At 38.7% G+C, this 12,822-nt stretch overlaps 1 protein-coding gene across 1 annotated transcript in view; it reads left to right on the top strand.

Annotated features, from left to right (window-relative positions):
* The window catches only part of LOC127653841 (SH3-containing GRB2-like protein 3-interacting protein 1), an 88,238-nt gene that overhangs the window by 551 nt on the left and 74,865 nt on the right, over positions 1–12,822 (top strand).

Below are 12,822 nucleotides of genomic sequence, written 5' to 3'. Positions count from 1 at the left end.
CTGGAGATTTTAGACACATGCACACAGATATAAATTCATCACACACACACACACACAAACACATATATGTACTCTAATTTTCAATAGCGGGCATACAGTATTTGCTGTTTTTTCCATTGTGCTTTTGTTTCACCCCGCTTTAGATGGCTTGTCTTTGTAAAGGATTATTTGGATTTTGCAGTTATGGCTTATGTGCCCAGCTGGCCGCCTCAAAATTCTCTTTACATATAGAGTTAACACACGCACGCACGCACGCACACATGCACATCATACTATAAACAAGTTGGTTTTAATTATTTGTCTGCTCAAGGCCATTAGATCCCTTTTTAAAGGGAGGTGTTCATATGTGTGATTCAGTGTGTGTCAGTGTTGTGGATGGAGAAACAGGGGATGGATTCACATGTGTGACTTTTTTTAAGGTGTTTATGTAACTGTCAGCCTGACGAGAACTGATAATTTATTTATACTGCTGGATCAAATAAACTCAGTGGTATGTCACCGGCTCCCGAGTCCCTAGCACCGTTTTCTATGCTTCTCCATGAGCAGTTGGTGTCATTTCTACCAATCTAATTGCAGAAATCTAAAAGAAAAATTATTTTGACAAATATTTGTCTTTCACCATTTCTTGTACTGGTTGCAAACATTTCATGCTGTGTATTGTGCAATTTATTGAAATGTATTTCTTTAAAGTTGAAAATACTGTAGATATTTTATTGCACAATATGATAAAGCACTTGAGTCTGTAGGTGTGTCTGAAATTCATTGTGTGTTTTACAACTGAGGTCAAGTTTGTCGTGTTTGTTCCTGTGTGTGTGTTTGTGTGAGTGACAGAGCTTAGGTGGTAAGGTGTTAGGTAACAACGCAGCAGCAAAAACTGATTGCAGCAGACACTGTAGCTCCAAATAGCTGTGGAATAGATGTGAATGTGGTGAGCACAGGCTTAGCTTGTTTAGCCAGGTGTGGACTAAAGAAAGAAGTGTAAAAAAAGAAGTAATCTACTTCACATGTTGCTTTCCAATTGATGTTTCCACTCTACAAGGCACAACAAAACTCCCAAGCTTTGAGGCTGCTTTGCCTCAAATTGTAACTGCCTGGCTGGTTGAAGTTGCAAAGTCAACTAGAAGAATTGTGGAAAACAGCTTGAATTTTTTAGGAGAATATATAGGCATTCTAGATGCACTACTTTTATGTAATGAGTCCATATCTCCATCCATCTTTTGACCGCTTATCTGGGACCATGTCACAGTGGCAGTAGACTTAGCAAAGTAGCCCATACATTCTTTTCCCCGGCCACATCCTCCAGCTCATCCTGGGGGATCCCGAGTAGTTTCCAGGCAAGTCGAGAAGAATCTTTTGAAGAAGCCTTTATTTGTATCACATATTATGCATTTGTACATATATAGTGAAATATTTTTTTTCTGCATATCCCAGCTAAGCTGTGGTCAGAGTACAGGGAGAGATACAATCCCTCCAGCATGTTCTGGGTCTTCCCCTGGGCCTTCTTCCAGTTGGACATGCCCGAAACACCTCCACAGGAAGGCATCCAGGAGGCATCCTAATCAGATGCCCAAACCACCCCAACTAGCTCCTTTCATCACGGAGGAGCAGCAGTTCTACCCGAGCCCCTCTTGGATGTTAGAGCTTCGCACCATATCCCTTAGGGTGAACCCTGACACCCTATGTAGAAAGCTCATTTCGATCACTTGTATTTGCAAGCTTATTCTTTCAGTTACTACCCAAAGCTCATGACCAAGGTGAGGGTTGAAACGTACACCAAGTGGTAAATTGAGAGCGTTGCCTTCAGACTCAGCTCCTTCTTCACCACTGATACAGCGACCTCATTACTGCAGATGCTGCACTGATCTGCCTGTCGATCTCCCGCTCCAAATTTCCTTAATTCGTGAACAAGATCCCAAGATACTTGAACTCCTCCACGTGGGTCAGCTGCTCTCTTCCTACCTGAAGAGAGCAATCCACCCTTTTCTGGTAGCAGCATGTGAAGAGTCAAAAAGCTCAAATGGTCTCAGTCAAAGGCCCCATTAGTTATATGTTTAGAATCATTTTTCAGCTTGAGCTGAATTTGTTATATTGTAAAAAAAAAAAGAAAAGCAAAAAAGAAATGGGGTTGAATTACATTTTTCTGTAATGTCTTAAATTTTAATCTGTTCTGTTCTATTCTTTCAAATTATTTACATTTGCATTTAGCATACATTTTACCCAAAGCGACCATTGTGGAATATAGAAAGCAATATGTCATAAAGTCAACAATATCTGCATTATTGCACTGCCAAATTCTCAAAGTGGCTAATTATTTTATTGATTAATTTTACCTTAACAAATGTTTGACAACAAAAAATGTATTCTATGTATTCTCTGTAACATTGAAACCATTTTTCCCACAAATAATCGCTAGATTATGTCCTAAACATGTGAAACTTTCATTCCATGTTTTGTTTTTTTTGCTTTTTGCTTTACAGCTTGAACAGAGAGGGAGACAGGAGCCATCTAACGTTGTGTATATGGCGTTATAGGGTTAATAATTGTCACCCATATTGAAGTTAAACAACAGCTTTTCCATGCCATTACACTGGATATGGCTGTTCTGCTTGGCTGACATGAAAGGTAGTGACCAATGACTGGTTGGATCAGACTCTGCTTTTAAATAGAAGGGTGCTATTCAGACTGCTTTAAATGGTGCTAGTGGTAGATAGTATTTCCTGTGTGCAGTGGGGTGGAAGCTTGTCCCACCCAATCCCATTCAGGAATGAGGAAACGTACAAATAATTTCTCCATGAAGAAGAAATTGGCCTTAAAAGCGTTTAAGTACATTGTAAAGAGCTGCAAATGTCTGACCTAATATCAATATTATTAGAGAATAACTAGTGTAGAAGGTTTTTGCCTATTGATGTGTATTAGCCATCTTAACATTACATTTTATGTCTTTTTTTTATCATTGTTACCTGTTGCTTAATTGTTGATATTCTATATTGCCACAGACAATTGGTAAGAAATGCAGTATCACAAGTGAAATCATTTTCTGCAGTCTATTAAATTAGTTATTAGTTCTGTCTGTGTGCCATGTGGGAGTCACAAAAGAAAGAATAATTCCATTATGTCTTGCTCACCTTTTAATGAATATATTACATTGAATTAAGACTAGCATGTGTACTTATTTGTTACTTTGTGCAGGAGGCTAACAGAATTACCATTGAGGGTGGAAGAAATGTACATACAGTAGGCTTTCTTCGAGTAATTGGAAATAGTTCTGCTTCTGTGATATATTAAACAATATGATGTTTCAAGATTTATTTGTCATACATAATAATACACAGTATGACATGTAGTGAAATTCTTGATATGACTTTTCTCCCCACAGTTTACAATAAAGAGTGTATATATATATATATATATATATATATATATATATATATATATATATATATATATATATATATATATATATATATATAGGTTGGTAGATAGGTAGATAAGGAGTAGAAATAGAAGTAAAACCACAATAAAATAGGGGAAAAAGAAATATACTATATGTACAAATTATGCATATGAACATAAAATAGTGCATTGTGACTGGCAATATATATATTGTGCAGGGTAAAGTGAAATTGTGCAGTAATGTTATGAAGTAATGTAGAATATTGCTTCAAGTGTGTGGTGTTGAATAGTTAACCTAGTCCTGGTGTTGTCCTTGTTTCAGGACACGGATGGCCTCGTGAAAAAAGCTCCTCCTCATTCTCTCCATTTTGGCAATCAGGGAGCAGAAGCATTTTCCTGACTGCAACAAAGAGAAGAGTCCATTATTAGGATGGCTTGGCTGAGGTCTTTCATGCTTGGCTTTGGTCCAGCATCGTTTGCTGTAGATGGACTGCAGGTCAGGGAGTTTGATGTGGTTGATGCGCTCAGCTGATCACACTACTCTTTGTAGAGCCAGTCTATACTGTTTTGTCCAGTTTCCAAACCAGGCTGTGATGTTTTCTGTCATGATGCTCTCAGTGGGGAAGGTGTACATTTATTTTTAGTACCATAGAGGGCAGTTTAAAGTCCTTTTAAGTGCCTGAGGTGGTAAAGGCCTTCTTCACTTACAGGCCTTCTTCACTACGGTGTTAATGTGTCAGGACCATGACAGATCATGTGAGATGTTTATACCAAGGTAACGGAAATGGTCCACTCTCTCCACTGTGGCCCCGTTGATCATAATGGGATGGTTGTTCCTCGCCTGCTTTGTGCTGAAGTCCACTATCATCTCCTTTGTCTTGCTGGCATTCAAAAGGAGGTTGTTCTCCTGGCACCATCTACTCCTGTAGATAGGCCGTCTTGTCATTATTAGAGATCAGGCCCACCACAACAGTGTCAGCAGGGGACTTAGACATGTCTGCCCATCCTTACTGCTTGAGGTCTGTCATTCAGGAAGTTGGAGATCCACTGACACAGAGGTGGGCTAAATCCTAGGTCCTCCATCATGGTGGTAAGTTTTGAGGGAATTATAGTATTAAAAGTGGACCACATTTTAACATAATTTCCCTTCCTCTTGTCCAGGTGTTCTAGGACTGTGTGGAGGAGATGTGATGCATCAGTCAGTAAGCAAACTGTAAGGGATCCAGCGTGTCAGGTAGTGAGGAAGTCTCTGACCAGTCTTTCAAAGCACTTGATCACAGTTGATGTCAGTGCTACAGGACGATTGACATTAAGGCAGGTCGGTTGGGGTTTCTTCAGGACGGGAACAATAATGGACTGTTTAAAGCAGGTTGGAATTACTGACTGTTCCAGGGAGAGGTTGAATATCTCTGTGAACACCAGTGCTAGCTGGTCAGCGCAGGCTGAGGATCCAACCTGAGATTCCATCTGTTCCTGCTGCATTCCTGATGTTCACACTCCGGAAAGTCTTTCTGACGTCGCACTCTATGACGGTTAATGTGTTAATGCTCTCTGCAAACAAGCAGCTGTTTTCACTATTGCCGCTGTCAGCACCATTAGCGCAGTAAACTGCAGCCTCGAAGCGGGCGTATAAAGGGTTCAGCTCGTTTGAGAGGCATCAGCATTCACGATTTTGGGGGATGGTGTTTTATAGTCCGCTATTCTTCTCAGTCCCTGCCACATGCTTCTGGAGACACCCTGAAAGAAATTGACTCCAGTTTCTTCCCGTTGCACCGTTTTGCCTCCCTTACCACTCTGCGTGTGTTGTAAGACGCAATTTTGTAGTTGTCCATGTTTTATGCACATGAACGGCTTCAATTTATCCACCCACGTCTTCTGGTTGGGAAACAGACTGTATCATCTACCAGTTTCCCAATCAGTCCCATGACTGCTTCCAAAAGCACGTTGATGTCATCAGAGCTGCACCGAAACATGTCCCAATCTATGTCATCCAGAGCGTCTTGCAGAGTGGCCACTGATTGGTCCGTCCAGCACTTGACCTCCCTCTGAACCGGAGCTTCTCGTTTCAGCCTTAGTTTGTATTTAGGCATGAGGAAGATGGCAACATAGTCCAATTTTCCAAATGGTGGTTGAGTCCTTCTGATTGTCTTCCTGTGTGTGCTTTGTATGTAATTTCAATGTATGGATTCTAAGGCCTTTTTACTGTTACTACCCTGATTGTGTATGTATGTGCACAGCTGAGCTGCATATAAGACTTCTTCCACACTCTGATCCGGGTTACTCCTTAACAGCAATGTCCTCCATCATCCAATCACAGGGCATGGCTCGACATTTTGTTCAATGCAGGGTGGATTACCCTCACAAGGTAGAATTTATCCAACACAAAAAACAATCTACATAAAACAACAACACAATTACACTTCAAATATCACATTATCCTGGCTTATAAAATATCTTCCTTTTTAAATAAATTTTTGCACAACATTAGAATCTTATTTGCAAAAGCACATGGTGATTACATCACTCACGTGTTCATGCACATGTTAATCACACACATCTCTAAGTAATAAATCCACATTTAACTTTTAGAAAAGTTATTTAAACTCGCATATATAATTAGTTTCCCTCCTACTATAGACATGTTAAATAAAATTAAAAGAAACACCCTTTTCCCAATTTAAATCTTAGCAGAAATGAAAATACAAATAAAACACTTTTTTTCTCTCTTATATATATGAATATCTTGAACAATAATCAATTAAACCACATAAATTGAAATTTTCTTTCTTTTGTCAATCTCACCAGAGCTTCTAAGAAAATATCTGTTCCAATACGAACATCAAAAATAATCCATCTCCCAAAGAACAATGATTACTCCAACAATCCACAATAATACTGATTTTCTGACGTAGACAGCCCTGTCTCCTCCTCCCCCGTCAGCGCATTGCACACCCCATACCGTACCACTGTATTACAGGACCTATCCACACACAACCCCTTTAACAATTTGGCAAAAGCTGGCCAATTAATACCCAAAATTAGTAGATGGGTGAGGTGGGAACAAACCACAGCCACAGTGTTATGCTTTTGACCCTGAAATAGAATCGTGACAATCACTGCAGGATAATCATAAATATCCCCATGCACGCACCTCACATTCACCCGATTATTTGCTTCCAATGTCCCATTTTGAACCAAGCATTGAAGAATGGATGTTTGGTTACAACCTGAATCCACCTAGGCTTGGTATGTACCCCCCCATACTCACAGGTATTTGGTACGTACCGGCTCGATCGGGGGTGGCCTGAGGTGTGTCGGAGACCCCGATCAACATCCCACCTCCAACACCGGACACTGTTTGCGGTCATGTCCCGGCTCCCCACAATGCCAACAGACCGGCCTAAACCTCATGCCCACACCAGTGGCGGCAGCTTCCCCCACCTGAGAGGAAGAGTTGGTAGACCCAGAGAAGAGGGAGACAAGAGTGTTGCGACACCCCATAGACCAGGGCACCAAGCTCCACAACGCCCGTCTGTCCTCTTCTTGGCCTCGAAGGAGTGTCTTGAAGCACTGTTGCTGCTCCGCCCGCAGATCTGGCGAGGGATCGGAAACACTTCCTCCAGTGGCGAAGATGACTCCATAGCAGCGTACCTTCCTCCTTATCCCGAGTTTCGGCACCAGTGTCACAGATGTTCGTATTTGGGTCAAAAGGAGGAAGTGGGACACAGCAATTCCAACTCAAGAATGTCACTTCATTAACAGAAAATAAACATGTTTGCTTAAAGCCCAAAGGTGAAGCTTCAATTCAAACACACAAACAGCTTTTACGTTAGCATTTACTATTACATTTTGTCAATTATCAGATGCTTTTATCCAAAACGACATACAAATGAGGAACATAACAAGCAGTTTGCCACACAAAAAGCAACAATATCTGCAGTACCAAACTACAAAGTTCTCAGAGTAGCAGGAGTAGCAGAAAGAGATTATAATAGGTGCGATCCAATATTCCAGATCTTTAGGCTTAGGAAATAATTGTGAGCATCTAAACTACTATACAGTTTAATCGCCTCTGTCGAGTAGATGCTCAGCATCAACAACATATCTGGATAAGTCACTTCACATTTCCTTTTGTTCTTTGAGAAAACTTAAAGCTTTATTTAAAAGATCTGGTAATGCTACTGGAAGTGCTCCAAGGCCTGTAGCGTTCTAATTCCTTTGTTATTGTTTACATCCTTGAAATGGTCTATAACCAATGGAATGTTTTCTGAGATCTGTGATTTACCAGTGATTATTTTCGCTTTTCCGTTTGGCGACACTAGTGGCGTAGTAAGTAAAACATTTCAGCTTTAAGGACATAACTGCACAAGCCATCCTGAGAAGGAGCAAGAGAGAAATAAGGAATAGCGGCATAAATAACCCCAAGCAACTATAAAAATGACATTTCAGTATGTTTGACAGTGCAGTAGAGGAAGTGGGCATAGGCAGCTTGTGAAAGGGCTCCCACTGTACTGCGGTGAGGCCTGGTGTGGTTGTTTTGGCACTAGCTGGAGCCAATGCTGGAGCAGGATTTCCTAGCAAGCTTAAGCAAACAGTGGCTGGGCGTCTGTCTGAAGTGGGTGAAGAAAATGTTTTCACTGTCCCACAAAGTTGGGTGCATCCCTGTGCTATCAAACAGTACTTCAGTAACACGCATGATGACATACATGTTAAGCAGAGGCTGGCCTCCACACATCGAGTGTTTTCCATGGACAACAATATACTTGCAACTGGAAAAAAATAGCTAATTCTAAAAAACAGGCAATGCAAGAAAACCATGTTTACATGAGATTTTAGATATTTTTTTCTTTTCCCAGTTTTAACATCAAAACAAGATGTACACAATGCATGCACACATTGAATAAGCCACTAGATCCCCAGTAAAGGTGTTTACCTGCAGAGTGAAATTGCCAGAATGGGTGACTATATACAGTATCTCACAAAAGTGAGTACACCTCTCACATTTTTGTAAATATTTGATTATATCTTTTCATGTGACAACACTGAAGAAATGACACTTTGCACAGCCATTAATGTCTAAACCGCTGGCAACAAAAGTGAGTACACTCCTAAATGAAAATGTCCAAATACTGTAGATACTGTATGTGTTCTGACCTAGTTTTGCTTTATCTATGAACTTTCCCATAAATTAACCCAGTTTAAGGAATTTACATAACCTTACACTTTGTCAGGTTATTAAACAGAATCAGTTTAAGATCATACATGCAAAGGCAGTAGGAAGGATATATGCATGCATATACTGTATATTGTGGTGTGCCTTAAGAACACATTTTTGTGTGCAATGCTGTGTTTGTTTGAACACAGTGTCTGTGCATCCCTGCAGATCAAAAGTGTTCGTTCAGTTGGCTGTGAAAACAGTCTCCTGCCCCCTACAATAGAAACACTCCATGCTCTAAAGAATGGGTGCCTTTGTTCAACAGGCAACAATAGAATGGTCAAAGAGCTATTATGAGCTTGGCAAAATAAGGAAAAAATCTGGACCTGCATGAATGAGGGTTTTTGAAAGGTTAGAACAAATTATTTGTGCCTGTGTTGAGAAGACCGGTATTAAATGTGGTGGTTGCTAAGACAAGCATCACTATTACTACTGCTCATTCTTGGGCTTGTTGAGCACAAATAGGTTATTACTTTTTAAGAAATTGGACTTTATAACAGGTGAAAAATTCGATAGACTTAGCTCGAGACCAGAATATCATAGAGACTTGTTATGGTTGGCCTTTTTTAATTTGGGCCAGAAAGCATTAATTTAGCAATTCCCTACCAACAACCCCTATCACTATGCTAGGATACACTCAGATCTCCTTAAGCTATGCAATGCCCTGGTATTTAATAGAGGTTCGACCGATGTATGATTTTGGCGATAACGAAATTGGGAAGACAAGCCGATAACCGGCTGATAATTTAAAAAATGTATACTGAATGAAAAAACAACTTTTAAGTTAAAATAATGCTGAACTTTATTACAAAATTAAACAGTACTGACTGAACCAAGAAAATGTTTTGTACTTTTTAAAATAGAATAAAACAAATTTAAATTCTCTGTGAGAAACTCTTCTCACACACACACACACACACACACACACACACACACACACACACACACACACACACACACACACACACACACACACACACACACACACACACACACACAATCAAAATTACAAAAATACATATTACTGTGAGAATATTTTTTTTTAATCAGATGCTTTTCTGATTTATTTATACGTTTCTCTTGACTGGATTAAGATATTTTTCTCATCTCTCACTACCTTTAATTATACAATTTAGCTGGCTAAAGCATAAACTTAGCTGGATATAAACTAATGCAAATATATAGTAATAAATGTTATTTAAACATTTGGGTAGGATTTGGGTGTTGTTCTAACCGCTTGAGGATAACCCTCTGGGGTCTGAGGGTGTTTTGGGCCCTGGAGAAGTTTGACATGCCTTGACATTTGTGCTTTTTTCAGTTGCTTAAAAACACATTAATGGCACATTAAACACATTAATGGCTAAAGTCTGATAACACTGTATTCAGCACAAACTGGGCTACAATAATATGTGAGCAACATGTGTGTACATGTTTGTATTTTTGAGAAAATAATGTTTATGCATGGTTTTTGATAAAACTAAATTTATAAGTCATTGAAATATTGTAGCCTAGAGTTTTTGCTACATAATTATGTGAAAACCATCCTGATCACTTATTCATACAAAACAATATAGTACTTTTAGTGTTGAAATTTCATATGCGAAGAGGTGTGAACTATAATTAATATTGAGGTAATTCATCTGAGGACCCCTCCCCTCAGACTTAATGATCAAAATCAAGTTTTAAGTTAAAAGAAGTTACCTAAAAGTTAAATCTTTACATAAAAAAGACTTTACTTAATTTTATACCTACCATTTAAATGTTTTAGAAGAAGTCTCTTCTGCTCACCAAAACCTGAATTTATTTGATCCAAAATATAGTAAAAACATTGTGTGAACTCATTTTACAATTTAATAGAACAGTTTTCTATTTGAATATATTGTAAATTGCAATTTGTGATCAAAGCTGAATTTTCAGCATCATTACAGCCATTACAGTCTTCAGTGTCACATGATCCTTCAGAAATCATTATAATATGCTGATTTTCTAATATGGGCATATTTAAAGTGTATTTTACTCATTTAACCTGAACACATATTTGCAAGCAGAAACATTGATGATAATGAGGCAGCATAAACACTAGATCAAATATATTCTAAACTTTTATATCATATTACATATCATATTTATTTCATACAGCATACAATTTAAATACCTGCTTTAGCCAAAACAACATTTACATGTAACTAAAACTTGCTTATTAGGACATATTTCAAATGTCAATGTACTCTGAATCCTGGCTGGCAAGTCTGGAAACTGTCCCACTAGTAAAATATGTATATGTTTATATAAAATAGCATGTCAACTAATGAAAACTAAATGGCTTAATCGTCCGAAATTGTATCCTCGGCTGGATCAAGTCTCTCTTCAAAATACAAACGTTCATTGGAGTCCCGCTCTTCTTCTGAGGAAAATGGTAACTCTTCAACACTATCCAGGAGTTTCATCGCCTGTGTACAAATGCGCAGTAAAATGAATGAATTGTTTACATCAAACCTCTGAACACTGTCGGGGGCGTTTACCATTTCCCTTGATCGTCTCAGTACATTAGCGTATGAATGGCGCGCTCTGCTGGTGGGTGGGATCACATTACATTTAATGAGCTAAGCCAGTAAAAACTGTACATCGCTTTGTTTCATACAGATTACATTGCAAGAGAATATTTGTTTTAAATTTTAATTGTTTTATTTAAAAGTAGAAATCTTAAGCTTTCTTTAGACATATGTTTCATGTTTTTGTGATAAGTATTCACAGAGTTTCAGTTCATTTTTGTGATGTGTTTCCGAAATATGCTCGTGAACACAGACTGAGTATTTTAAGTTGTTTCTGCTGTAATGACGAAAATATCCAGCAGGACGCGCCGTCGACCCCAAAGAGTTAATGTTGGCGTCCTCTCAGCCTTGTCTGCAAACATACTGCTGTTCTCTATTAATGCAGCATCTATTCAAGAAACAAATTACTTTATAATGATATGACATTGTGTACTGTATACATACCTTTTAGTTGTTGGTGTTTTAAATCTACATTGTTCAGCTCTGTGCAGTGTTCCGCTGCTTTCACCGTGCAGTCTCTCGTGTCAAAACAACCACCACTAGGCATTAGTGAGTTTTTATTTCACCTCTAGAGGCTGCTCTCATACTATATAACGACAGCGCATCCTTCCCAGCCGCTCCAGCACCGGACACAATGGGGGACAATTATTGGTGTGAATTTTTGCAGATAAACGATAGTTCCGATTAATCGGCAAAACCGATATTATTTACCTCTAGTATTTACCTAGTCAATCTATGTTACACTTTTTGTTTTTACCAGTTTTAACACTTGCCTGGTTGCATTCTGGTGTTTGCAGAGGCAGTTTTATTTATTTGTGTGTGTGTAGGTGTGTTTGTGTCTGCGGTTCTGGAGGCCCCAGATTAAAGAGGTTTGCCTAATATGACCTTGGATTAACAGATCCCTGTTTCCTCATTTGCCACCACAGTCACAGCAAAGCAACATTGGCTAAACAGTTGGAAGAGGAGAAGATGGGAGATATACATGCATTTCATACAGGGAAAGCAAAAAGGAAATCACTGTTGTTTGACAGTGTGGGAAGAAGTACAAAGGGAATGATGGTACACTGTATGAAAAGGATGAGCTAGTTATTCAAAAAAGAGAGAACTTTAGAACACTAAAATGATGAAAGTGCAGAACATCGCTTGAAGTGTGTGAATGTGAATGCATGACCGTTTGTGTGTTTTTATGGTCATGTCCCAGTGTATACTTCCCAAATCTGGAGGCTTTATAAAAAGCAAATCCAAATAAAAAAAGGATTGTTGTGTTACCATTGTAGGATACAGATGATAAAGCTTTGATATATATTTATATACTACTATGGGACAGAATGATTGCTATATATTTATCTACCATGGTATTTAAATAGAAGGTACTTGCAAGAATTCCATTATACTACCATGTTACGTGTCCAAAAACATGGTAGTACTATAAAGTGGAATTTGCTGGTTGGTGTTTATTTGGCTACATGTTTGGTTTCATGATGTTATATTTAGATATGTGTACAATGGCAAACACGTTTTTGTGTTTTTAATACAGCGCTGCTGTTGTGTTGTCATCGTTTTACTTTTCAGTAATGCTGCCAGCATGAGTTACTTGCTAATTTGAGACAAGTTTTGTGCTTCAAATAACTTTAATAAATGTTGGAGTTGGCTAGGGAGATG

The sequence above is a fragment of the Xyrauchen texanus genome, chromosome 13 (assembly GCF_025860055.1).
Source record: "Xyrauchen texanus isolate HMW12.3.18 chromosome 13, RBS_HiC_50CHRs, whole genome shotgun sequence".
In the NCBI taxonomy this organism is placed as follows: Eukaryota; Metazoa; Chordata; class Actinopteri; order Cypriniformes; family Catostomidae; genus Xyrauchen; species Xyrauchen texanus.
The sequence above is the reverse complement of the archived record's forward strand: the minus strand, read 5'-3'. Positions and strand labels throughout refer to the sequence as shown.